General features: G+C 42.3%; 1 long non-coding RNA gene across 2 annotated transcripts; it reads right to left on the bottom strand.

Moving 5' to 3' along the window:
• Positions 1–349: 349 nt before the first annotated feature.
• LOC128563576 (uncharacterized) lies at positions 350–26214 on the bottom strand. 2 transcript variants are annotated; one of them, XR_008373832.1, is made up of 4 exons: positions 26064–26214; positions 5360–5438; positions 3945–4074; positions 350–3729 (listed from the first exon to the last, which is right to left on the bottom strand). It is a non-coding gene; the product is annotated as an uncharacterized LOC128563576 (long non-coding RNA). The 2 variants fall into 2 exon arrangements; XR_008373833.1 differs by lacking the exon at positions 26064–26214 and adding an exon at positions 15737–15827.
• Between the last annotated feature and the right edge of the window lie 44 nt (positions 26215–26258).

The raw sequence follows: 26258 nt of genomic DNA, 5'->3' as shown, positions 1-26258 counted from the left end.
AATACTGTGAGCCATTAATACAGATCCTGTGGGTTGCGACCCACAGGTTGAGAACCTCTGTGCTAAGGGATATAAGACAGATGATGAGAGGGAAGGTGTGAGCTGCAATATAATTCTATGAAGGCATAGATGGGAAGCAGCCCATCTTCTCAAACTTCTTCAGACAGGGAAGAGGGTGTTGGGGGACATAATATCTCTTAATATTCCCAACTAAGCACACACTCTAGGTTCCCCCAAACCTCTGTCTCCAAGACAGCACAGAGAAAAGACATAACTCTTAGAACATTCATTGGGAAGAATCTCTTGATTCTTTTTTTTTTTTTTTTCACTTTTAAAAATAGTTTATTGCTTAGTTTTAGTTTCACAGAAAAATTGAGCAGAAAGTACAGGGATGTTCCATATAGCCCCTGCCCCACACATGCACAGCCTCCGTCACTATCAACATGCTGCAAGGAAATTGTACATTTGTTAGAACTGAGATAACTACATAGATCCATCACTGTCAACCTAAGACAGCCATAGTGTGCATTAGGGTTCATTCTACACTCCATGAGTTTGTACAAACATAGTGACATATACTCAGCAGTGTATTATTTTAAGGGAGTGAACTTTCCTCTCAGGAAACGCAGTGAAGCAGACAGACTCTGTAATCTCAGCTGTAGAGGGGGACCGGAAGACACCAGGCCAACTTGCAGCCTGCATGGGGTCAGGGATGGGGCACAGGCTCTCTGTTGGCTGTGGGTGGGGAATGGTCCTGACACAATTGGGGGCTACTCTTTTCCAGAGAATCTTCTTGCCCCTTCTGTTTTATGCTGCATTTAGAAATCCGCTGCCAATAAAGAATCATTTACTTACTAACGTGATGTTCAATAGGAGGCCATCCCTTCAGTGACAGGGATAGGGAAGACATGTGCTCCTAAAGATGTCCTCATGCATCTTGTCTACGCTTCCATGAGGGGTGCACAGAAGAGTCTGCCTGCCATTCTTAATTGTCACTGTCTGTTGGTTCATGCTTTGTATAAAATGGAGATTTACTTAGGACTCCCTGTCCTTCCTTTGCCCACAGGTGACGAGGCAGGAAGGGATAAAAAGTTGGCAACTGAATTTTTTGTCCCAAACTGTTCTACATGATTAGCTTCAGAGCTTCTTCTGGGTGGAGGCTCAGGCATCCCACCTTCAGAATTGGTGTTCCCACCTGTTCCAGTTGTTTCAGTTTTAGGCTCACTCTTGAGGGCCTTGAATTATTCCCTGATTTTCTAGGCCTTTCAGAGAGTTAGACCCAAACCCTTATCTGAAGACCTGTCTGAATCACTCATCAGATGATCTTTTAGGCCATTCCTCAGGCTAAGTTTCTGATCCATCTGAGCATCCTTGTTAAGTGAAGCATTTCTCAGCATCTCTGTTGGGAGCTTCCAGTTTGACTAAATCCAAAATTCCTTTGTGATGATGCTGCCCTGTTTTCTTCAGAAACTCAATGCTGACAGAAAAATCTCCCAGAAAGATGGGGGTTGGAATACAGACCTTGGAGGACGGGCTCGGCCATGTGAGTTTGGGAACTGGAGGACAAAATTCTTCCTGGGATTTCTTGATCGCAGAGTACAAACTGCTCTTCCTGTGACACATTTAAGACCAGATGGAAAATGTTAGATGGCATAACATGCTGTGCCTCATTCTGTAGTTTAAGAAAACACATTCCCGAGAACCTAATCTGAGCTAGGGAAACAGGTGATAGGACTGGGAGCTGGAATTGAAATTGGGTCTGAGACTGGATCTGAGTCAGGGTTAAGAACTGAGATGGGGCAGGTTCTGACACATGGAGAGAAGTTAGAGATGGTTAATTACTGGTTATTCTTGAGCTATGAAAGTATTTGAGATTGAAGAACACAGATGTTCAGGAACAGCCACTTGAGACTAGCACCACAAAGGGTAGAGACTCACCCTGCAGATGCAAAAGATGCCAGGAGAGCTGGATGTATTTTGCTCTATGTCATCCTCAAAGGTCTAAGGACATAGGAGCTGCAGTCCATATGCAGGTGCTCTGCTTTGCCTTTGCTGGTTCACAGAGGAAGGGAATCTGCTGAGTCATGCTTGTTGGGAATTGATACTAATATTGTCCATGAAAAATTTACCATATTTTGCCATGTATACTGTGCAGCCACGTTTTTGGCTGAAACATTCTGAAAACCCAACTCAGTACTTGGCCAAAAGAGACACATGTGGCAAGGGCTAGCATTCCTCTGTAAACATTCAGATTGTGCCAACCTTCCATAGCCACCTACTGTCAAGGCTGCCCATTCCCTTGGTCCTGGGAGCCATTCCCTTCTCACCACATCAGGGGCCACACACAAGTTTCCCACACATGTGGCCACCGGGTCAGGAGCTTGTGAGGTGCTCAATCCAAGGGCAGCCATGGTGGATCCTGAGACCTGCACAGGGCTCCCACCCTCATCTGTGCAGCAACACCATGGGCCACAGATTCTGCACCACAAGGCCAGGGCCTGCCTCGCCAGCCCCACCACAACCCCCTCCCTTGGTCATGGCACTAGGCGGAGGCCACGCTGGCTCACTACCACCAAATCTGGGATTCTCCTGGACTGGAACCCCAGAAACTCAGTAGACCCCAAAAGTAAACAAAAACAGCTCCTGGAGGCTCACTGGACACTCCCACTCCCAAGCCATACTACCCACATATGATGCACATTCTTGTTTATCCCTAAATTTGGGGCAAAAAGTTGCACATAATACATAGCAAAGTTTGATAGCTGGGAGTCTGGCCTAAGTTGCTTTGGGAAAGAACCTGTTTTCTTTTCCTTTTCTTCTGCATCATGAAATCACCACAGATTTAAACTTGTCTCTCCAAGAAGGCAAGAACATCAGACTTGAGCAGGGAGAGATAAGCAGATAGCCGCAGGGTCTCCCACAAATGAAGTCTTAGAAGGGGAAGAGGAAGAAAGTCCGAGGATGGAGGCTCCTGCAGGAGAATTCTGACACTGCTTTCAGGATTAGTGCCTCTGATTCCTGGAACATAGGGGACAGCTCATCAGCACCATCTGTGGAGAACATCTCCAGAACAAGCTTCCTGAGATGGAAACATGTTCAGGTTGAGTCCCAGCTAAAGTGCCATCTGGTGGTGGTGAAGCAGGCAGGCCGTTGGTTCCTGATGATAAACATGGGCAACCATGGGACCATTTTTTGGGCTTAACTTGATAAGAGATTGACATCTCTTGAAAGGCAGAAATCAAAACCACTTGACGGTGTTCGGAGAGAAAGTCACCTCAGCTTAGAGAACAACATCTGTTCCCTGTGTGTCACATGGTGGGAGATGAAGAAAGGCAAGTGGATGGGTGCTGAATGTCTGCTGGGAATGTGGAATCCAAGGGAGGAACAGGCATTGGGAGCAGAGAGTGACTGAGTGCTGAGGGTGAAGTTAAGTCACATGAAGGGGTCCTCAGTTCAGAAGAGAAAATGGAGGGTGGAGGTGAAGAAGGCTTGGACAGAGAAGCTGGTGTTAATTCTCCCAGAGGGTTTCTTGGGAGTGCAGAGGACAGAGTGGGTAAAGATTGTCTCACAGAAACCACAGCAGTGAACACGCCTGTGGAGGAAGCAGCATCTTCAGGAACTCCCAGGACATCAGCGGCTTGACTTAACAGTCATTCCATGGCACATCTCACAGTAGGTCTGGACACATGGCTGACAAATGTGGACAGTACCACGGTGCTAGCCTGGGGTCTGCAGAAGACAAGAGGCACAAAGCTGCAGCCAGGACAACCGCAAGGAAAAGGGAGCCTTGTCTAGCAGGGTTGGGCTGCCTGAAGACCGCGCCCCCTCACCTCACCCCACCCATGACTTCACAATACCCTCTGTGGCCTCCTCCCAAGTCCGTCACTCACATCCCCATCCCATGTCTACCCCCTCCCATGACCATGGCAGGACACATTGAATACCTGAACTGTATAGAGCATGCTTTCCAAAGGGGCCAGGAAACACAGGGAAAGATTCATCACCTTTTCAGAGTAGAATTCAGCTTCCTTCACTCTTCTGTTTCTCTTTAGGTAACTCACCAAACCTGGGATCCTGGAGAGTACGCAATATGTAAGGAAGATAGGAACAAAGGGATCATACTGGAGTCCCTTTAGGGAAGAACCTTGGGTTATTAAACTCTGATGGCCCCAAATCGGCTGACAAGGTCAAATGATCAACAGAAATATTAGCAGATTCAAGTCTGTGTGGTTTCATTTATCCAGTAAATTACCCCACATGCTTCTGAAAACCACCACATAAAGCTCAGACATCAGTGGTTACTTCAAAGAGGAAGCCGAGCACCCAGGAAGTCAAAATCCTGATACAGTCAGGAGAAAGAAGGGCTGACTCTAATCCAACCTATAGTCTGTCCTGGACATCTCACATGGCCACCTACTTGGGAATACCCATTGCCCAGATCAGTCACTGCTTCCTGTCTACAGATGGGCAAAGCGGAGACCCTGAGAAGTGTCTCATTGCTTAACATCTTCCTAGGAGCCTTCCTTGGAGGACTCTCTTTTCCCACGGAGACTGTATCTAGCAACTGACAGCCTCTGAGAGCACGGGCCTGGGGCATCACGGAAGGAACAGGAAGGTTCATCATCGGAGAACTCGGTCAAATACACATGACCTTATCTTTCAATGTTCTACCTTCCTTTCCACTGTTGGCTGCTGAGAAGAAAAGGAAAAGAACAGGAGGCTAAGACTCTCTTTCCTCACACCTCTTCCCTAAGAGGCTCAAACATTAATTAAGCAAGGATAATGTGCCTCTTCATTTTAACAAATAGAAATTTGTTCCTCTTATCCAGTTTTAAAAGTGATAGAAAATATTTCCCATTCATTTTCCTTCTCCGAGTAACTCAAGAAATGATTTTGTTGTGGAATCTACACTTAGTGTTCTCAGAAGTCCTCTGCTTGGGGAGGACACAGAATCAGAAACCAACAGTCACATCTGCTCCCTCAGAGGACCCTGTATTCTGAGGACAGAGCTTGCATGGTCTGGACATTGCTCTCCTGATCAGATCAACATGAAGGAATCGTTGGCTGAGAGATACCTATTATGGGAAAGCAACAATCAAGTGTCACTTTATCCATATGCCAATCTGGAATCAGAGAGTCACGTGTTTGGGGATTTATCCGAGAAGTCCCCACCACACCCTGATAGGCAGCCTGAGAGCCTAAGGTGGAAGCCTTCATCCTCCTGAACCCCTAGCCCTATCCAACCTCTCTCCCTGGAGGAGTGATGCTCTATCACTCTCCAATCCAGTTAGACTCATTTACAAATGTGCAAAAAGAAATGGGAAACAGCAACAGAAAATCTCTCTTGGTTATTCCTTACCTTTTAGATGTCTAAGTTGTTCCAGAAGGTTGGTGAAAATGCTTTCAACACAAGGTAGCAGAGGTACAAAAAGAATAATCTGAAACAGAAGCAGAATTCAGCCAGGGCTCAGTATAGTTGTTCAGAAAACAGAGACTCTTCTGTACTGTCTGGATGGCAGGGCTGCCTGAAGCAACTGAGTGCTGAGGGTGTCCAGGGTTGGCTGTAGCCCCAGGCCTGCATCACACAGCACAGGAGAGTCACAAAGGGGTTTTGAGGGTGAGGAGGGGACATCAGGAGGAGGGCAGCCACAGCCTCCACCCACCATCCCTGCAGATCCTCTGCCCCTGTTGGGACTTCTGGGTCCCTGTTCCCTCCCCTGCCATCCCATTTTATAACTTCACCCTTTCTTCATACCATATGTTTGCCTCAGGGAAATGTTCTATTTGTTTTATCTGTAACCAGCTATTACCTGAGTCCCTCCTTTGGTTTGTGAAGCTTTTGACTTGGACCTTCAAAGTCAGAAACAGCTGGAATTTTTTCCTCTTCCCAGACATTTATATTCTCAGGGTTACACAGATCCTCCAATCCGTGTTAGCTACAGAAATTTTATGCCTCACTCTAACCTAGATATAAAACCTAGTGTTATATTTATTTAAGTTTTACGAATGTTGAATAGAAAATGTTTTCAATTCAGCCTTTAGTATTTTCAATCAGAGTAGCTGATTTAAATAAAACTAATAATGTATTATTCAACATTCCAAAACTAAAATAAGTATAAAATAAATGTATATAATTAAAACTTCAAGTGATATTGGGGGGAAATTTAAATCACTTATTTTTCTGAAGTTAGTGAAACTTAAACTGTACATTGACTAAAGACATCCTCTATACACAAACAAATGCACACACCCACCTGCACATTCTTTGATGAATGAGTCCAATATTTTCAAATTCAGGAATCTATTCCCACCTATTACTTCAATCTTCCATTCATTATATTGATCATACATTTTTCTCTAACCTTGCCTAAGGAACAGATAGTCCCAGGCCTCAGGATTAATTTCATTACAGGTCTTTGGCTCCCCCAAGCAAGGTATAGGACACAGTGTGATAAACTGTTGACTCCTTCAGCCCATGCTGGAAAGGTAGGACCTTGGAGTGTGAAAGCCTTCAGGCAGAATCTGGCCTTGAGCAGCCTCACCTGAGTCTTCCATGGGCCATGTGAACATGACCTTTCCTATATTCAGGCGCTTCATGTCAGGTGTATATACTCCCTATTTTGCTCCACCTTTTTTCTATATCTTCTTTGTAAACTCTTTCTAAGATGATAGCTGTCCTCTGAACTTTCTCCCAACTTCTCACATCTCTCTGAAACTCTGCAGCCCTTCACTTGCCAAGAACTTCCACTCTCTCCTCCCTGTGCTATGCATCCTAAATCAAATTTTCATTTAAGAAATATTTTCTTCTGGAAACTAGGAGACACAGACATCTACATATTTGGGGTTCTATCCTTGACCTCATAATGCAATTTTAGCAATAAGTCCTACATAGGTCAAGATATATGCAAATGCAGAGAGATGGTTTCCCTACCCCTAGCATTGGTAACTGCCAAGTAATCTCTGGAACAAATCTGATACTGTGGGAAATAACTGCTCCTATACATCGCGTTCTTGGAATTACAGTGCCTCACACTACAATGTGCACTAGTTGGCTGTTCATAAAATCAAAAAGTGGACATAAAAACTAAAATGTCAATAATTCTGGAATTATTGTGCAGTTTATTATACTCATATCATAAAATATTATGCATTTTCTTGTTGTATAGACAGAGTCACTCAGCCAGGCTGGAGCGAAGTGGTACAATCATAGCTCACTGTAACATTAGACTCCAGGGTACAACAGACCCTCCTTCCTCAGCCTCTAAACTATCTGGAACTACAGTCATGCATCACCTCTAATTTTTGTAGAGACAGGGTCTTGCTATGTTGATCTGACCGGTTTTAAATTCATATCCTCAAACAATTCTTCTGCCTCAGCCTCCCAAGAGATTACAGGCATGAACCAGGAGCACCTGGCCTGGAATATTGTGTTAAATGAGCGGCGCCTGTGGCTCAGCGGGTAGGGCGCCGGCCCCATATGCTGGGGGTGGCGGGTTCAAACCCAGCCCCGGCCAAACTGCAACAAAAAATAGCCAGGTGTTGTGGCGGGCGCCTGTAGTCCCAGCTACTTGGGAGGCTGAGTCAGAGAATCACCTAAGCCCAAGGATTTGGAGGTTGCTGTGAGCTGTGTGATGCCACGGCACTCTACCGAGGGCGATAAGGTGAGACTCTGTCTCTACAAAAAAAATAAAAAAATAAAATTTTCATTGTTTTAACTAAAACACAAAATACAAAATCAGATGAAAAACACAATATTGTTGTTTATGTTACACACACAAAGGTAGAAATGAATATGCTAACCACATAAATGGACCTGTTAATTAACATGATTATGGTGATTATTTCACAATGAGGGCATATGTCAAACTACCAAGTTATATGCCCTGAATACACACAATTTTTACTTAACAAGTATACGTCAATAAAACTGGAGAAAATTCAAACTGAGAGACATTTTACAAAATAAACAACTGATTTTAAAATGGGCAAAAGATTTAAATAAATGCATCATAAAAGATGAGATCCAGATAATTAACAAGTTTGCACAACGGTAAGATGCTGAACCCCATTTCTCATCAGGAAACAGCAAATTAAAACTAAAATGAGTACTACAGAGTATTACTCATATAGTTAAAACAAAAACACTGACAATATTAAGTGTTAAGAATAATGCAGAGTAACTGGAAATCTCGTACTTTGCTAGTGGGAATTTATATTAGCACAAATATTTTGGAAAATTGCTGGACAGTACCCTGTACCCTTTAACAGAGAATTTCTAGTGCTAGTGGTATACCTAAGAGAATTGTGTGCAATGACTCCCAAAAGACAGGTAAAAAATGTTCATAGCAACTTAACTCCATAGCACCCCAACCAAAAAACATTCTAATAATGATGAATTTTCATCATAGACATGAATAGATACACACTACACACACACACACATATGTATACATCTGAGTATACAAGTCTAATAGGAGATGAGGTCCTTGTTTTTTGGATGTATCCCGATGATCACCTCTCATTTAGTGGCTCATCCTTTAACTTTCCTTATCATGAATTTTGCTGAATACAGTTCTGAATTTTGATAAGTTGCAATCTATCATTTGTTATTGTGTGTGTGTGTGTGTGTGTGTGTGTGTGTAGGTATGTCCTGTGTAAAAATCTTTGCATAGTCAACAGGTGGAGCAAGATGGCCAAATAGAACCCTCCAGGAACACCAAATTCAACAACTATGCACACAGAAAAACACCTTCGTAAGAACCAAACAACGGACAAGCAATCATAGTACCTAGTTTTATCATCATAACATAGAAAGAGTCATTGAAGAAGGTAGGAAAGGTGGTTTGCTTTGGCCACACAACATCACAACACTCCACTATCCCCCCACCAGTGTCAGGCCAGTGCTGGGTGCGGAGACAATCTATGTGCTTGGGGAAAGGAGGGCAAAGGACTGTGGGACATTAAAACTCAGGGCCACCCTATCACAGGGGAACACAACACAGGGCAGAATTCTGCTGCCACCCATGAAGGGAGCATTCACACCAGCCCCAGAAGGGAATCTTCCACCCCAGCATTAGAAAACTGAATTCCAGCTAGCTCCACCACCAGCTCATGAAAGTGGCCTGAGGCCAGGAACAAATGTGAAATGTAGTCAGGCCACAAGGACTGTGTTCCTTGGGCAAGTGTTGGTGCTGCTCTAGGCTTAGATACAATCGACTTGGGGTGCACATAGCTGGAACACCAGTTCTGGTGACCAAGGGAGGGCTCGCATCGCCCCTCCTCTAACTCCAGGCAGTGTACCTCAGTGACAAGCTACTTCCAGTTGGGAAAAGGAAAGGAAAGAGTACAGGGAACTTTGTCATACACGTGGGCTGCCACCTCAGCCACCATAAAATCAAGTGCCACACAGATTCCTGAAGTTCCTGATGGCAGACATTAGCTCCTAGATGACATTACTAGACATAACCCTGGTCTACAAGGGAACATGCTTCCTGAAGGGAAGGAGCCAGCCCTGGCAAAATTCACACCTGCTAACTAAAGAGCACCAGGGCCTTGAATAACACCAGTAGTCTCCAGGCTACATATTCTGGTGTGACCAGAGCAATTCCAGCAGTGGTGGCTGTGGGAAGGGCTTGCATCATCACTCTCCCAACTCCAGGCAGCTCAGCATAGAGAATTAGACTCATTCCATTTGGGGAAAAGTGAAGGAAGAGAGTGAGATGGTAATCTAGGGAATTCTCGCCAACCTTACCCAGGCCCACAAAGGCAGTACCACCAGGAGGTTGCAAGACTCTTGGCGTTTCTGTGCGTGAGTGCCCCCTAGTTTTGACATGGCTGCAGTGACCAAAAACTTAGATACAACACTCAATTCTCTCTGAATACCAAAAACAATGGCTACAAATATACCCAGACTGCAAGGATTAGAATAAATACCGAACTCTTCAATGCCCAGACAAGAAACATCCACAAGCATCAAGATATGCTGGAAAACAAGACCTCACCAAATGAACTAAATAAGGCACCACTCACCAATCCCAGAGGGATGGAGATGAATATCTTGGTATAGCTCAAGGCCATGAAGATACTATCTTATGATTTTGTTTACAAGTATTATATTTTACTTTTATATTTAGCTCTATGTTCCATCTTAGATATTTTTCTGTGTGTTCGCTGCAATGTTAGAACAAGCTGTTGTTTGTCTTCCTACAGATGTTCAATTATTTTACTTTTTTTTCCTCCACTGAATTGTCGTTAAAGTTTTGTTGTTTAATTAGCATGCTGAGTAGAGAGGGAACTGACTTCTGGACTCTTGTTGTATTTGTCCACAATGGTTTAATTAATACTACACTGTCTAAATTGCTACACTACTTTAATTAAAATTCTTTACTTTAATTCTTGAAATCTGATATCACCACTTTACCAGCTGTGTTCTTTTCTTCAAAGATTGAGCTTTTGACTCCATAGTTCAGTCTAGTCATAAAAGACATTAAAAATTTTTCAGTATACTTACTATATTGATAAATACCAATATCTCTCCATTCATTTAGAGTCTTACATTTCTCAGCATTTTTCTTTTGGTTTTCAGTATGAATTTTTTTTTCTCTTTTTTTAGATCTAACCTAAATGTTTGATGTTTTATGCTATTTTTGTTTCTTTTCTTTCATTTTAAAGTGTTTATATTTGATATATGAAAATACAATTTTTTACTTATATACAATTTTTTTCAGATTTATTTATTTATTTATTGTTGGGGATTCATTGAGGGTACAATAAGCCAGGTTACACTGATTGCATTTGTTAGGTATAGTCCCTCTTGCAATCGTGTCAGATTCACTTATTAATTCTCTACGTTGCTTGCAGATTCTTTAGGATACCCAATTATGTCCTTTATAATTAATAATGCTTTCCATTATTCATTTCTTTTTCAGTATTAATACCTTTAACTTATTTATCTTATCTACTGGAAGTGTGGACAAAAATTTCAAACAGAAGTGGTGCTTCTTTTTCTGACCCCAGGAAGAAACTGTTCAATGTTCTACCATTAAGTATGATTTGGCTGAAGGATTTTTGTAGATAATCTTTATCAGATTAAGAAAATTTACTTTTATTTTTCAGTTTCACGAGCATTTTCACAATGAATTATTACTTAATTTTAACAAGTGTCTTTTTGACCTCCTTGAGATAATTCTTTTTCCCCTTTATTTTAGTAATATGGTGAATTGATTGATTTTCAAACATCAAACTCATTCCTAGAAAATACCCACATTGGTCACTAAATTCTGTTTCTGTTAGTTCTTACTGTGTCACAACTACCCCACTTTCTCTGGCCTACAGAGGATGGACACAATGGAAGTTTTCAAGGATAATCGTAAAGTCTTTCTTGATGCTTTGACTGAAGGGTGCTTTGCTCAGGCTCTCCTAAGCTGGGGGTTATAGTTAAAAGAGAGTGAACAAAATGAACATAAGTTACATATAATATTTCCATTTCCATTTTGGTCACAAAATACAGAGGAGTTCTAATACTGTGAACTCATTTCAAGGGGCCAACACTAGGTCTGGGTCTCAATCAGCAGGTCTAACTGAATATTGTTGCTTCTCCCCAGCACTTGAGCTTACATAACAAATTCCGGATCTGGGCGAGTACACCCATGTAAATAAATTTGCACTCATGGCATTATATTTTATACCACGTGGTCTTACACCCTTTTGTTTCCTTCTCTAATTTGGTCTTGTGTCTCTCAGGAGAGGGCTACAAGCTCTACCCCTGCCTTGCTCTGGCTGCAATGGATTAAGTCATGGATGTTTACAATGTCACTTTCGTGGGAACTTCTTTGTCTTGGTGAAAGGACCAATGCCTACTTATCTGACCTATAACCAGGTATGCCTCTTGTAGGAAACTTATTTATACTGGCAGATGCTCTTGTGGCTCTTGTCTGGTCTTAAGTTTATTCCCATTAAGATAATCACTCCCTAGGAGAGCCTTGTAAAGGATGAAAGTTAGGGCAGCGATATCAGCCAAGTGAGATACAGAGGGAGGAACACAAACAATATAAAAAACATGAAACAACAGAAGTTTATTACTTATTGCCCCTTGAAGGAAGAGGAGAACCAGTTAGGGCCAATAGGGTGGTCCCAGGGATCATGTGCACATCCAGCAGGAGGTGATCTGGAGAGAGATGGGCCTTTGGGCTCACGCCTTTATTGGTGTCCAGGGCATTACTCAAGCAGGTTTCCGATGGGGAGCTCTAACAGATGGAATTAGAGCAAGCAGGTGCACATCCTATGGGGTCACACCATGACTCAGAGAAGTCACTGTGCACATCTGAACAGGCCAGATCCAATTTCGGGGTCACTGGACTGAGTCAATATGTCCCAGAGAGAGGCGATAACCAGCAAAGGATTGTATAAAAAGATATCTGGACCAACCACACTGAAGAACTGGGAAGAGGTGGAGAACAGAAACAGTCTCAAGGCTAACTGTGTCCTACTTCTGGTATGAGAATGTTGAACCTATATTCACAGTGAACGCTGAGCCATTCTCCCAGAAAGGAGAGGATTCCTGCTATGTTAAATGTTAGAATAACCTCATTCCATAATTCCATTTTTAAGGTTTTGATTAATGTATCCACTCCAGATACTGTTTATCACAAGATCATTACAAGAAACAGAACCATCGAAAGGATAATATAAGTGAACTTTAAAAAAGTTACTATGTACAAAGGCATGAGGGGGAGGGGAATGGAAACCATCAGGGATAGTGCAAAACCCTGAGTCTAGTAACACAAATACCTTTGCACCCCAGACCTGACAGAACAACAGGAGGGGGAAGGTATCAAAGCCGAGTGCTGTCTTAGACAGAGAAAGAGAGAAAGAGAGACAGACAGACAGACTGGTGTAAGGCCCACTGCCTGTTACAAACGGTAACTCTTACTTAAAGATGAAGCAGCCACAAATTAGTAGTTCCAAAATAAACTTTTTGACCTTCCTCTCTTTCTTTCCTCCAATCTCTGTTACAGTTCTCTGTTGACTAAACATAGCAGAAGGCAGAAAATAAGGCTGCCTATTGTTGACTCCATAGTGATCAACTTCCCATAGTGCAGGGCACAGTGGAAAGTAAAGACAAACTGATCTGGAGAAGCAAAGGGAAGCTGTCCAGCTCACCCCGAGTCAGTGCTATCTGCTGCGATCTATTTAGCTTTTATTTCTAATTTCAAGTTAATGTGAGGGTACAAAACAAATAGGTTATAACATTTGCATGTCAGGGAGTCCCCTCTTATAGTTTTGTCCTACACCCAAAAGGTGTGCCATATACCCTCACATAGTGTCCATTAAGTGGGAGCACACCAATCCCCTCTCCTCCTCCCCTCTACCTTGTTCCCCCTCCCCACAACCTAAATTGAATTGAATTATTCTCTTATGTCAGCTTGTAGATGGTCTGTTGTTTAGCTTTAAAGACTAGGCCCTCTCTAGTAAATGGATTTTGGGAATAAAAACAAAGTATAACTGTTCTTTGTAGCTGCAGAGGGCAGAGAGAATCATAACTGCAAATCAGTTTTGAGGTCTGGTTCATTTGATTCACTGTAATAAAATGTTAAGCTGATAAAATGCATAAAATATTCTCTTACACGCTTTTGTGAAATATAAAGCATCCTGTTCTATCACTCAAATATAAAAATGTCCTTGAAAACAAGTTTTTTCAAGAAATTTACATTTCAACTTTTGTTTCCATATTTTATAGAATGTAATCTCTAAAAGTTTGGGGGCATGTTAAACTGCTGGCCTCACTTATTAGTTCATGAATTACCTGAAACATGGTTTCAGAGTTTCACCTTCTTTAATGGTCTTAAGAGCCTTGGATTTTGGCCAGTACCTGTGGCTCAGTGGGGAAGGCACTGGACCCATAACCCGGTGGTGGCAGGTTGGAACCCGGCCCCAGCCAAACTGCAACAAAAAAAATCCGGGCATTCTGGTCACCACCTGTAGTCCCAGCTATTTGGGAGGCTGAGGCAAGAGAATCGACTAACCTCAGGAGTTGGAGGTTGCTCTGAGATCTGATGCCACCTCACTCTACCGAGGGTGATAAAAGTGAGACTCTGTCTCAAAAAACGAATAAACAAACAAAAAAAGCCTTTTAATTCAGTCCATTTCCCATATGTACTTTTAAGATAGATATCCAACCTCCATAGACTTTTTATTTTAACTAAAATTATAAGGACTTCTTTTATTTCCTTCTATTTCTAGTATCACTTTCTATAACATCACATAGATCACAAATGTATGATTTGATGCAGTGACTTCTATTTTTGATAAGTTCTACCAGCAGGTATCGAGTTCATAGTAGAATTAACCTACTTAAACCTTAATTTCTCTGTTTATGAAGTACAAAGAAAAGCCATAACTTATGTTCCCTTTATGTGACATAAGAATTAGAATGTGCTTTTCCTTGGTTTCTTTCTCAGCCTTGAAATTCATGGTCTTTGTTGAATTATTCAAAAATGTAGGACATAGATTATGCACAATATGCAACTTGCTGCTGAGAAAATACTTTAAAAAATATTTTCAGTATTTTTACTTAATTTTGTAAATACATGTACAGAAGTGTTAATGTAGCTGGGTATAGAATAGTGACTTGTGAGAATTTCCACCTAAAACTCTCATAATTCTTCAGTATTTTATGGCACTGGTGTTTTGTCAGGAGAAATCTCAAACCTCTTTGGTTCTCTATTTCTTTCTAAGTAATCTATTATTCTCTGGCATTGACATTTGTATTCTAAAAATAAATTATTCCTAGACCTAAAATACCAAAATATCAAGAGGATGTGTGTATGGGGTTTTCATTAATATTCTCTCGAGTGTGCTGAGGCTTTCCATCTATGATGAGATTTTTGGGTTCACTGTAATGTTTGATTCACTTTACTATAACTTTCATGTTTTCTATTTTTCAACTTGTTTTGTACTTTCTCTGCAAATACTATTTTTCTTAAGTTAGAGTTCCATGTACTCTCCATACCCAAATTTCTTTCTTGTTTTAGACTCATTGTCATATTAAACTTCCTTTAAGAAAGACTGTGAATTGTGTCCTGTATATTACTAACATTTTTCTGAATTGTCAATTCTCTCTAAACTAATGATTGAAATCACTTTTTCTGCCTCTTACGTTCTGTCTGCTGTTTCCAGATCAATTTCATTTCCATCTAAATTTCTTTTTAACTCTGTCTCATGTTCTTAATGTGTTAAAAACATGATAGGGATAATTTCAAAACTGTGCTGAGAAAAAAGTCTCCAGAAGTATTGGGTTGGAATATAGACCCTGGAGGTCTGCCTGAGTAATGTGAGATTACGAACTGGAGGACAAAAGTCTTCCTGGGATTTCATGATCACAGAGTGTAAACTCCACATAATTTCCTGTTCTTTCTCTGACACATTCCAGATCAGGTGGGAAATACCAGATGGCATAACACCCTGTGCCTCATTCTGGGGTTTATGAAAACACAGTCCCAAGACCCTAATCTGGGATAGGGAACCAGGTGTTAGATTGGGAGTGGATTGAAATTGGGCCTGAGACTGGACCTGAGTGACGATTAAGGACTGAGATTGGGCAGGGTTTGACACATGAGAAAAGCTGGAGATGGTTAATTACTGGGGATTCTTCATCTATGAGAGCATTTGAGATTGAAGAATACAGATGGTGAGGAACAGCTACCCGGGACAATGACCACAAAGGGCAGGGACTCACCCTGCAGAGACAGGAGATGTCAGGAGAGCTGGATGTCTTTCGTCTTTGTCATGCTCAAAGGTCTTTGGACACAAGAGCTGCTGTCCATGTGCAGGTGCTCTGGTTTGCCTTTGCTGGTTAACAAAGGAAGGGAATCTGATGAGCCATGCTTGTTGGGAATGAATACTAACATTCTCCCTGAAGAATTTACCATATTTTGCCATGTATACTGTGCACTGAAGTTTTGGGGCCCAAACTTTCTGGAAAACACACCTCAGTTCTTAGCCAGAAGACACAAGTGGGAGGCTAACATTCCTCTGTAAACATGCAGATTGTGCCACCTTTCCACAGCTACCCACTCTGCGAAGGCTGGCCCTTTCCTCACTCCCAGGAGCCATTATCTCCTCATCATATCAGAGGCCACATCAAGATTACCACACATGTTGCCACAGGTGCAGGAGCTTCTGAGATGCTCAAAACAAGGGCAGCCAGGATGGTCTCGGGGATCTGCCCAAGGCTCGCAAACCCCCTCTGTGCAGAGCTCCAAACCCCCTCTGCGCAGGGCTTCCAACAGCCTCTGTGCAGCAACACCATGGGCCACAGACTTCGTCCCTCAAGGCCAGAGCCTGCCTTGCCAGCCCCACCACAGCCCCCTCCTTGGTCATGGCACTAGGCGGAGGCCACGCTGGCTCACTCAGACCAAATCTGGGATTCTCCTGGAGCCCCATACACACAGCACACCCAAGAAGGAAATCACAACACTCCAGGAGGTTCATTGGGCCCCACACTACCAAGCCTTAGTACCCTCATATGATGCACATCCTTGTTTATCCCTCAAAAATTTGGGCACAAAGCTGTTCATTATGCATGGCAAATTTGGTTGGGAGTCTGGCCTAAGTTGCTTTGGGAAAGATCCCATTTTCTTTTCATTTTCCTTCCACATCATGAAATCACTCGTTTTTAACTTGTCTCTCCAAGAGGGCCATAAAATCAGAGTTCGGCAGGGAGAGGTAACCAGTTGTTAAAATATTGGTTGCAGGGTATCCTACAAATGCTGTCTCAGAAGGTGAAGGGGAAGAAACTCCGATGATGCAGGCTGCCACAAAATTCTGACACTGCTAGGCTTGGAGGATCAGTGCCTATGATTGCTGGGAAATAGTGGACACCTCATCAGCACCATCTGGAGGGAACATCTCCAGAACAAGCTTTGGTGGATGGAAACAGATTTAGTTGAGTTACAACTAAAGTCCCATCTGGTGACAGGTGGGTGGTGCCTGATGATGAACATGGGAATCAGTGGGACCACTGCCTGGGATAAACTTGGTAAGAGGTTGACAACTCAGGAAAGGCAGGAATCAAATAACTTCGCAGTGTTCATAGAGAAAGTCACCTCTGATCCGAGAACGACATCTGCTCCCTGAGTGTGGCATGGTGGGAGAAGAGGAAAGGCAAGCAGCTGAGGTGCAGAATGTCCACTGGGAATGTGGGATCCGAGAGAGGAACAGGCTCTGGGAGCAGAAGTGACTGAGTGGTGAAGGTGAAGTAAAGTCACATAAGGGGGTCCTCAGACCAGGAGAGAGAATGGCGGGTAGAGGTGAAGAAGGCTCAGGCAGAGGGGCTGGTGTTAATTCTCCTGGAGGGCTTGGTGAAAATGCGGAGAACAGAGTGGGTGAAGATGTTCCCTACTTTCCATGTTTTCTCACAAAAAACAGGGGAGTGAACAGGCCTGCAGAAGAAGCAGGATCTTCAGGGACTAACAGGACACCAGAGGCTTGACTTCAGCAGTTGTTCCATGACACATCTCACACAGGGTCTGGACACAGAGCTGATGAATCTGGATGGTATCATGATGCTGGCCTGGGGGCAGCAGAAGACAGGAGGCACAAAGCTGTGGCCAAGACGGGGACTAGGAAAGGGAAGCCTAGTGCCTAGCAGGGTGGGGACACCTAAGCCTGCTCTGCCCACCTCGCTCCACACATGACTTCACAATACCCTCTGTGGCCTCCTTGGAAGGGCCAAGGAGGGTCCTCACATCCCCATCCTGTCTACCCCTTCCAAAACCATGGAAGGATGCACAGAATCCCTGAAATGTATAAAGCATGCTCTCCAAAGGGTCCAGGAAACACACGGAAAGATTCATCACCTTTTCAGAGAAGAATTCAGCTTCCTTCACTGTTCTGCTTCTCTTTAGATAATTCTCCAAACCTGGGAAACCAGGAGATTGGGTGGTATGTAAGGAAGAGAGGAGCGCAGGGATAATACTTGAGTCCCTGTAGGGGACACCCCTGGGTTATTAAATTCTGATAGTCCCCGAAACAGCTGACAAGGTCAAATGGTCATCAGTAATATTAACAAAGGTTCCCATCTATATAGTTTCATTTATGAAGTACATTACCCCACCTGCTGCTCAAAACCATGTGAAGCTCAGACATCAGTGGTTACAACTTCAAAGAGGAAGCTGTGCCCCCAAGAAGTCAAAGGGCTGATACAGTCAGGAGACAGAAGTGCTGACTCCAAACTAACCTGTAGTCTCTCGTGGACATCTAACATGGCCACCTACTTGGGATTACCCAGTGCCCAAGTCAGTCACTGCTTACCACCCAGACATGGACAGAACAGAGACCCTGAGAAGTGTCTCGTTGCTTAATATCTTCCTAAGAGCCTTCCTTGGAGGGCCCTATTTTCCCACAGAGAGACGTATCTAGCAAATGACATCCTCTGAGAACATGGACCTGAGGCTTCACAGAAGTAACAGAAAGGCTCACTATTGGAGAGCTCGGTCAAATACCCAGAACCTAACGTTTCAATGTTCCACCTTCCTTTACCCTGTTAGTTCTGCCCTGATGCTGCTGAGAACAAAAGGAAAAGAACGGAAGGCTGAGACTCACTTCTCTCACACCTCTTCCCTAAGAGTCTCAGACATTCATTATCCAAGAATAATGTGCCTCTCCATTTTAACAAATAGAAAGTTGTTCCTACTATCCATTTTTTAAATGTATAAAATATTTCCCTTTTTTTTCCTTTCAGAAACTCAAGGGAGGATTTTGTTGTAGAATCTCCACTTACTGTTCTCAGAAGTCCTCTGCTCAAGGAGGACACAGAATCATAAACCAACAGTCACATCTGCTCCCTCAGAGGACCCTGTATCCTGAGGACAGAGCTTGGACGGTCTGGACATTGCTCTCCTGATCAGCTCAACATGAAGGAAGGGTTGGCTGAGTGATACCTAATATGAGAAAGCGACAATCAAGTATCACTTTCTCAATATGCCAACCCAGAATCAAGAAGTCTCGTGTTGGAGGATTTATCCTAGAAGCCCCCACCACACCCAGATAGGCAGCCTGTAAGCCTAAAGTGGAAGCCTTCATCCTCCTGAACCCTTAGCCCTGCCCAACCTCTCTCCCTGGAGGAGTGATGCTCTACCAGACTCATTTAGAAATGTGCGAATAGGAATGGGAATCAGCAACAGGGAATCTCTCTTGGGTCTTCCTTACCTTTGGGTGTCTTAATTTTTCCAGAATGTTGTTGAAAATGCTTTCAACACAAGGTAGCAGAGGTACAATAGGAACAACTCCAAACTACTCAGAAAGGAGAGGTAAGGTTTGATATTCCAGAAAGCCCAGGCAGAGCTCAGCCAGGGCTCAGTATGATCGTTCGGAAAACAGACTTCTCTGCACTGTATATAGAGGGAGGCTGCCTGAAGCAACTGAGTGCTGAGGGTGCCCATACTTGGCTGTAGCCCCAGGCCTGCATCACACAGCACAGGAGAGTCACAAAGGGGTTTTGAGGGTGAGGAGAGGACAAAGGGAGGAGGACAGCCACAGCCCCCCACCCACCAGCAATCCCAGCAGACCCCTCTGGCCTCCCCTCCATCCCATTTTACAACTTCACCCTTTCTTCATATGTTTGCCCCAGTGAAATGTTTTGTTTGTTTTATCTATTACCCAGCTGTTACCTGACTCCCCCTTTGCTTTGTGGAACTTTTGACTTGGGCCTCAGAAACAGTGCCAGCCACATACACAATAGCTGGCGAGTTTGAGCCCAGCCCAGGCCTGCCAAACAACAATGACAACGGCAAACAAGAAATAGCTGAGAGTTCTGGTGGGCAGCTGTAGTCCAAGATACTTGGGAGGCTGAGGCAAGAGAATTGCTTAAGTCCAAAAGTTTGAGGTTGCTGTGAGCTGTGATGACATGGCACCCTATGGAGCATAACATAGTGAGACTCCGTTCAAATATATATATATTTCCCTCTTTTACTTCAATCTTCCCTTCATTATATTGATCATACTTTTTTTTCTAATCCTATCTAAATGACAGATAGTCCCACCCCTCTATATTAATTTCAGAACAGGTCTGTGACATCCCCAAGCCAGGTCACAGTGTGATAAACTGTGAATTCCCTCAGCCCACACTGGCAATGTAGGACCTAGGAGTATCAAAGCCTTTGGGCAAAATCTGGTCTTGAGCAGTCTCACATGAGTCTTCCACAGGACATGTGAACGTGACCTTTCCTAAATTCCTTGGCACACACACAAAGCTTGAGGAGATAAATTCTATATAATCACCCCTGCCAATGCCCAAATTTCAACTAGTATGCCAGACTTTATTCAAGCTCTTCATGTCAAGTGTATATAAGCCCAATATTCCTCCACCTTTTTGCTATACCTTCTTTATGAACTCTTTATCACATGATAGCTGTCCTCTGAACTGTCTCCCAACTTCTCAAGTCTCTCTTAAACTCTGCAGCCCTTCACTTGCCAATACCTTCAACTTTCTCCTCTCTTTGATGTGTATCCTCAAATATTTCATTTAAGAAACATTTCCTTCTGGAAACTAGGAGAAACACTGGGGTCTCTGCCCTTGACCTCATAATGCAGGTTAAGCAGTAAGACCCACATTGTTCAAGAACTATGCAAATGCAGAGAAGAGGTTTTCCTACCCCCAGCATCTGTAATTGCCAAGTGATCTCGGGAACAAATCAGATACTGTGGGGCATAAATGCTCGCACACATCATGTTCCTTCTTCACAATGGCATTCTACTGTCTCAGGGATGCGCATTAGTTGGCTATTCTTTTTTTTTTTTTTTTTTGGCTGGGGCTGGGTTTGAACCTGCCACCTCCGGCATATGGGGCCAGCACCTTACTCCTTTGAGCCACAGGCACTGCCCCTAATTGGATATTCTTAAAAACAAAAAGGGGAGAAAAAAATAAAATTTCAACAACTGTGGAATTATTTTACAGTTTACTATACTAATATCATGGAGTATTATACATTTTGTTGTTTATATAGACAGAGTCACTCACCAGGCTGGAGTGAAGTGGTACAATCATAGCTCACTATAACCTCAGAATCCTGGGTTCAAGAGATCCTCCTGTCTTAACCTCTGAACTATCTGGGACTACAAGCATGCATCACCTCTGATTTTTGAAGATACAGGATCTTGCTCTGTAGCTCTGGCTTGTTTTAAACTCCTGGTCTCAAGCAATCCTCTTACCTCAGCCTCCCAAGGGATTACAGGAATGAAGCAGGTATTCCTGGCCTGGAATATTATATTCAGTGAGATGATGAGAACATTTAAATTTTTAAGTGTATTAACTAAAACAAAAAATATAAAATTATATGAAAAACACAATTTTGTATATATTACAAATATATATGCACACACACAAAGGTGGAAATGAAAATGTTAATTAATTAGAATGGGGTGATTCTTTCACATTGATGACATATATCAAAATACCAAGTTATATACCCTACATACATACAATTTTTATTTGTCAAGTATACATCAATAAAGCTGAAGAAAATTCAAACTCAGAGACATTTTCCAAAATAAACTGATTTTAAAATGGGCAAAAGATTTCAATAATGCATCATAAAAAATGAGATCTACATAATCAACAAGATTATGCAAAGATAAGATGCTCAACCTTATTACTCATCAGGAAACAGCAAATTAAAATTACCGTGAGTACCACTACATACTACTCAGATAGCTAAAATGAAAACACAGACAATACTAAGTGTTGACAAGAATGCAGAGTAACTGGAAATCTCATACATTGCCAGTAGGAATTTATGTTAGTACAACCATTTTGGAAAATTATTGGGCAGTATCCCTGTACCCTTTAACAGAGTATTTCTTTCTTTTTTTTTTTTTTTTGTACAGACAGAGTTTCACTTTATTGCCCTCGGTAGAGTGCTGTGGCATCACACAGCTCACAGCAACCTCCAACTCCTGGGCTTAGGCGATTCTCCTGCCTCAGCCTCCCAAGTAGCTGGGACTACAGGCACCCGCCACAACACCCGGCTATAACAGAGCATTTCTAATCCTAATTGTACACCCAAGAGAATTGAGTGCAATGACTACCAAAATACATGTAAAAAACTTTCACAGCAACTTCACTTATAACACCCTAAATGAAAAAAATTCTAATAATGAAATATGAAATAAAATTTGAGTAAATTTGTATATCATAGATGTGCATATATATAGTTGTATATATATTTATCTGAGTATACAGGTATAATAGGAGATGAGGTCCTTGCTTTTTAGATGTATCCCCATGATCACCTCTCACTCTGTGGCATTTAACTCTCCTTATAATGGATTTTGTTGAATAAAGTTCTGAATTTTGATAAGCTACAGTCTATAATTTGTTATTGTGTGTGTTTGTGTAGGTATGTCTTGTGTAAAAATCTTTGCATAGTTGAGAGGTGGAGCAAGATGGCCAAATAGAACCCTCCAGGGATTGTCCCTCTGCAAGAACACCAAATTGAACTATGCACACGGAAAAACACCTTTATAAGAACCAAACATTAGACAAACAATCACAGTACCTACTTTTAGCATCATAACACGTAAAGAGTCACTTAAGAAGGTAAGAAAAATGGTTTTCTCAGGCCACAAAACCTCACAACACCTCCTCTATGTCCAGATGTGTCTGGCCAGCACTGTGTGGTGAGACAATCTATGTGCTTGGAGAAAGGAGGACAGAGAACTGTAGGACTGCGTATTGGAACTTAGGGCCACCCTGTCACAGGGAAACAACACAGGGCAGAATTCTGCTGGCACCCATGAAAGGAGCACGAAGACCAGCCCCAGAAGGGAATCTTTCACCCGTGCAGTGAGAACCTGAGTTTCAGCTGGCTCCAGCACCAGCTCATGAAAGTGGCCTGAGGCAAGGAAAAAACATAAAAGATACTCAGGCCACAAGGACTGTGGTCCTTAGGCACGTCTTAGTGCTGCTCTGAGCTTTGATCCTGTGGACCTGGGGTGAACATAGCTGGAAAACCAGCTGTGGTGGCCAAGGGAGTGCTCATATCACCCCTACCTCAACTCCAGGAAGTACAGCTCAGGGAGAAGCTCCTTCCACTTTGAAAAAGGAAAGGGAAGAGTACAGGAAACATTGTCACACCATAAAATAAAGTACCACACAGATGCCTGAAGTCCCTGGTTGCAGGCCTTAGCTCCTAGATTTCATTACTAGACTTAACCCTGGACCAGAAGGAAATGTGGTTCCCTGAAGGGAAGGAACCAGCCTGGCAGGATTCACTACCTGCTGACCAAAGAGCACTTGGGCCTTGAACACACACCAGCAGTAGCCAGGCTACATAGTCTGGTGTGACTAGTGCAGTGGTGGCTGTGGGAAGGGCTTGCATCATCACTCCCCCAACTCCTGGCACCCCAGCATGGAGAATGAGACTCTTATTTTGTGGAAAGTGAAGGAAGAGAGTGAGATGGTAATCCATGGAATTCTCGCCTGCCTTACCGAAGTCCACCAAGGCGGTAACACCAGTAGGCGGCAGGAGAATGATGTTACTAGTCTTAGTGTGCTCCCTAGTGCTGACGTGGCTGCACTGACCAAAGACTTAGATTGCAACACTCAAATCCCTTTGCCTGCCAAAAGCCATGGGTACCAAAGAATGGGTACAAATGCCCAGACTGCAAAGATTGCAATTAATACCTAACTCTTCAAAACCCAGATACCAACAGACATCTACAAGCATCTAGAAACACGACCTCACCAAATCAACTAAATAAGACACCAGTGGCCAATCCCAGAGTGATGGAGATGAGTATCATCATATACCTCAAGGTCATGAAGATAGTATCTTATGATTTCTTTGGGAAGTATTATATTTTACCTTTTATATTTAGTTCTATGATCCATCTTAGTTTTTTTTTTGTGTGTGTTCAGTACAATGTTAGAAAAAGATGTTGATTTTTTCCCTACAGATGTTCAATTATTTTACTTTTCTTTCCTCCACTGAATTGTCATGAAAGTTTTATCATTAAATCAACACATTGAGTGGAGAGGGGACTGAATTCTGGACTCCTGTTCTATTAGTCCACACAGCTTTAATTCATACCACACTGTTTGAATTAACACCACACTACTTTAAATGAAAAATCTTAACTTTAATTATCCAAATCTGGTAGTATGAGTTTACCAACTCTGCTCTTCCCCTCGAAGATTGAGCTTTTGATTGGGTTTCATTGACTCCACAGTTCAATCCAGTAATAAATGACATTGTAACAATTTTCAGTATGTTTACTCGATTTATAAATACCCTGTATCTCTCCATTCTTTAGAGTCTGAAATTTCTCTCTGCATTTTTCCTTTTTTGGTTTTCAGTATGAAAAATCTTTATATCTTTCATTAGATCTTACCTAAATGTTTGATGTTTTATGGTAGTTTTTTTCTTTTATTTCATTTTTAAAGTGTTTATAATTGATAACTAGAAATACAATTTTTAACTATTCTACATATAGACCAGTTTTTCAGATTCACTTATTAATTCTTGTACTTTGCTTGCAGATTCCTCAGGGTACACAATTATGTCCTTTGTGATTAATAACACTTTCAATTATTCTTTCCTTTTCCAATATTAATAACAGTAACTTCTTTTTCTTTTTATTTAATGTTGAGGATTCATTGACGGTACAAGAAACCAGTTTACACTGATTGCATTTGTTAGGTAAAGTCCCTCTCATAATCATCTCTTGCCCCTAAAAGTTGTGGCACACACCAAGACCCCACCACCTCCCTCCTTCCCTCTCTCTGCTTTTCTTTTCCCCCACCTCTAACTTATTTTTCATGCCTTCTAGAAGTGTGAAGAAAATGGTCTAATTGAAATGGTGTTTCTCTTTCTGACCCCAGGAAGAAAGTGTTCAATGTTTTACCATTATGAATGAAAATGTGTCAAACTGTTTATAAAACCAGTGTATGGTGCCCCATGATTGCATTAATGTACACAGCTATGATTTAATATTAATAAAAAAAGAATGAGTTAGCTGAAGGATTTTTGTAGATACTCTTTATCAGATTAAGAAAGTTTCTTTTTATTTTCTAATTTGCTGAGCATTTTTGTCATGAATGAGTACTTAATTTTATCAAGTGTCTTGTTTACCTCCTTGAGATAATTAGATTTTCTCCTTCATTTTGGTAATGTGGTAAATTTATTGATTTTCTAAAACGCACTAATTCCCAGAAAAAACCCAAATTGGTCACCACATTCCAGTTCTGTTAGTTATTCTTGTGTTACAAACACCCCACTGTCTCTGGCCTACAGACATGGACACTACGAAAGTTTTCAAGGATAATCATAAAGTCTTTCTTGATGCGTTGACTGCAGAGTGCTTTGCTCAGGTCTCCTAGGCTGTGGGTTATAGTTAAAGGGGAGTGGAGAATATGCGCATAAGTTCTTACAACATTTCCATTTCTCTTTGGTCTCCTTTGGTCACAGAATACAAGAGGAGTTCTAATACTTCAAACTCATTTGCAGGGGCCACCATTGAATCCAGGTCTCAATCAGCAGGTCTAACTGACTATTGTTGCTTCTCTGGAGCACTTGAGCTTACATAATAAATCCCAGATTCTGGGTGAGTACACCCATGTAAATAACTTTGTACTGATGGCCTTGTATTTTATCCCACTTCATTTTACAACTTTTATAATCTTCTCTTCTTTAGCCTTGTGACTCTCAGGAGATTGGCTACAACCTCTATCCCTGCCTGGCTACAGCTATGAGGGATTAAGTCATGGACGTTTACAATGTGTTCACCAGGAACTTCTTTATTTTGGGTGAAAGGACCAATGCCTACTTATCTAACCTGTAACCAGTATGACTCTCACAGGAAACTTATTTATATTCCCAGAGGCCCTTGTGACTCTGCCTTGCGTTAACTTTATTCCTGTAAAGAAAACCACTCTCCCCAAATATGCAAAGAACAACTTTTACACTTTTTCCTTCCAGTACTTGTTGATTGACTTTGCAGAAATAGTTTGAAAACTAAAAAAAAAAAAAAAAAAAAAAAAAAAATGAAAAGAAAAGATAACTTACACTCTGTAGGACAGCCTTATCCAGGATAAAAGTTAGGGCAGGGCTCTCCTTGGTCCTGTCTGCGCGAGTCGTGCCTGAAGGTCTGGGGCCGGGCTCGACTGAAGTCCTCCCACGACCAGCAGCCAGGACTCCGCTGCCAGCTCTCCGCCGGGGGTCGCGCAGACAGACCGCAGGGTGGGCTCGGACGCCGGCCTG

This window comes from Nycticebus coucang, chromosome 13, assembly GCF_027406575.1.
Source record: "Nycticebus coucang isolate mNycCou1 chromosome 13, mNycCou1.pri, whole genome shotgun sequence".
Lineage (NCBI taxonomy): Eukaryota > Metazoa > Chordata > Mammalia > Primates > Lorisidae > Nycticebus > Nycticebus coucang.
The sequence above is the reverse complement of the archived record's forward strand: the minus strand, read 5'-3'. Positions and strand labels throughout refer to the sequence as shown.